Raw genomic sequence first — 2,330 nt, 5'->3', positions numbered from 1 at the left:
CAGACGCGTCTTGGAGAGGAGGAGACACCAAAATCGCTGTAGCGGCGGTGGTCGATTCGTCTTTACGCGAAATGACCAGCGCGTCTCTCCGAGGCTGCACAGCCGCAGAGTCCGAGGAAGTAGCCGTTGCTCTAGCGGTGGCGGAGGGCTATAGAACCGGGCGGTCACTAACAATACTCACGGACTCTCAAACAGCCTGCCGAAATTACATGAATGGCAGGATAGGTCGTCACGCGCTCCGTATACTCCTCGCAGCGAGCGACAGAATTAAAAACCAGGAAGAACAAAACGACAAGATCCCACACAAAATTGTGTGGGTACCGGGGCACACGGGGGTGGCAGGGAACGAAGAGGCCGACAGGATAGCTCGAGGATACATTACTTTCCGAGCATCCGACGAGACCGCCGAACTCGCGCCAGCACCCAGGGAATATTCGACCATACTACAAAACTATAGAGGCAGAAGAATGCGATATCCCCCACCGCACAAATCTCTCAGCAGAGAGGAAGCTGTCACTTGGAGACAATTGCAAACAGGCTCTTTCCCAAACCTACATATACTAAACAAAATGCACCCTACGATATACACGGACAAATGTCCCTGGTGCGACGAAAAACCTACTCTATACCACATCACATGGGCCTGCCAAAACATACACGTAGTCCCCAAAATACAAAACCCGAGTGCGGAGCAGTGGGAGACTCTGCTGTCCAGCGACCGCTGTGAAGACCAACAAGGTCTGGTGCAGCGAGCTCAACGGGCGGCAGTGGCCAGCGGAGCCCTGGACTGAGGGCAACCGACCACTGATTAGAGGCGGACGACTTCGACAGAGAAGGCTCCTGGGGGTAGAACCAAGACGTCTCTGAAGATGCCCCCAAACCGCAGGAAAAACCATTAGTGTAAATAAAGTTTTCCCTTCCTTCCTTCCTTCCTTCCTTCCTTCCTTCCTTCCTTCCTTCCTTCCTTCCTTCCTTCCTTCCTTCCTTCCTTCCTTCCTTCCTTCCTTCCTTCCTTCCTTCCTTCCTTTCTTCCTTCCTTCCTTCCTTCCTTCCTTCCTTCCTTCCTTTATGTCCGCATTCAATTCCTGAATTGCGCTGAACAGACGCGTAAGCTTGTTGGCAGTTTTTCCATTAACCAACAACGTTTTCTGCATGCCGACGTCTCTATGGGTGACGGAAAGTATTGAAACAAAAACGAATCACAGCCGCACTCTGAGCGCGCGATAACATGTCGTGAGCACGCATTGTAGGTTTTCGTTCAGAAAGCAACACTCCGACAGCCAAAGCGAGACCTCGGGTGGCCGCCGTAGCTACGCTGACCTGACCTTGTTTCACTTGGTCGAAATGGTCGTGACGTCACAGTGAGCGAATTTCAAATAGGGCCAATTGTACTTCGGCTGGTAACCATGCAACCAATTAAAGGGATGGTATAGTAATGCTCCAAGTAAGTGGGACTGAGTTAATTGTTTAATTAGCCAGTTAGCCTAATCAACCTTTCTAGTCTGACCAGATAAATAAATAAAACCGAGTAGGAAATTGGTCGAGTTGGGGGATCGAACCAGATTCTCCGGAGTGCGAGACGAGCACGCTAACCACTCCGCCATGCCAGCTCGATGGTGTGGAATGAACAAAGGCGCGTCAAGTAAACGATGTCTTCGTTCACTTCCATCTCCCTCCCTTCCTGTTACGGCGAGGTTCAGGTATCCACCTAGATATGCGAGACAAATAGCTCTCCTTTCCTCAAAAACCAATTTACCGACGAGCAAAGCGTAGAGACGAACGGATGGATGGATGGAAACAACTTTATTGCACAAAAAAAAATCTTCCAGGGTGGTCCCCTACTGGTCCAGGAGTCCACGGGCTTGTGCTTCCCGTAAAGCCCGATCCACCAGCCATTTCTGGCCGGCGGGCTGAGCGGTCCGTAAAGCAGCCTCCCAGGAAGAATGAGTGGGATTGGGGATGGGGGGTACTGCCTTTGGGGAAGGATATTCCCAAAGGTAGAGGAAAAGTGTGGATCTGGGCAGGCCACAGGTGGTACAATGAGGAGGAAACGTGGGGTGAAAGCATGAGAGAAGGTGGGGGGAAATAAAACAGCCTGTCTGTAATTGTCGCCATGTGGCGCTGCAAACGGGCGATAGCGTTCTGTGGACTCCCTGGCAGCGTTGCAAGACGCTGTCACCGCAAGGGAGCGAAACCACTGCGGAGCGTAGTGGCAACTCCAAGCGAAGGCGCTGCATAAGCATCGGTTCCTCAGGGTGGCGAAGAAGCAAGGCTTCTCTGTATGTCTGGACGCTGATGTTCACGAGCACCTTATCTCGGACCCGCCTACC

This window comes from Amblyomma mixtum, chromosome 2 (assembly GCF_055824585.1).
Source record: "Amblyomma mixtum isolate Tamu chromosome 2, ASM5582458v1, whole genome shotgun sequence".
In the NCBI taxonomy this organism is placed as follows: Eukaryota; Metazoa; Arthropoda; class Arachnida; order Ixodida; family Ixodidae; genus Amblyomma; species Amblyomma mixtum.
Note: the sequence above shows the minus strand (reverse complement) of the source record.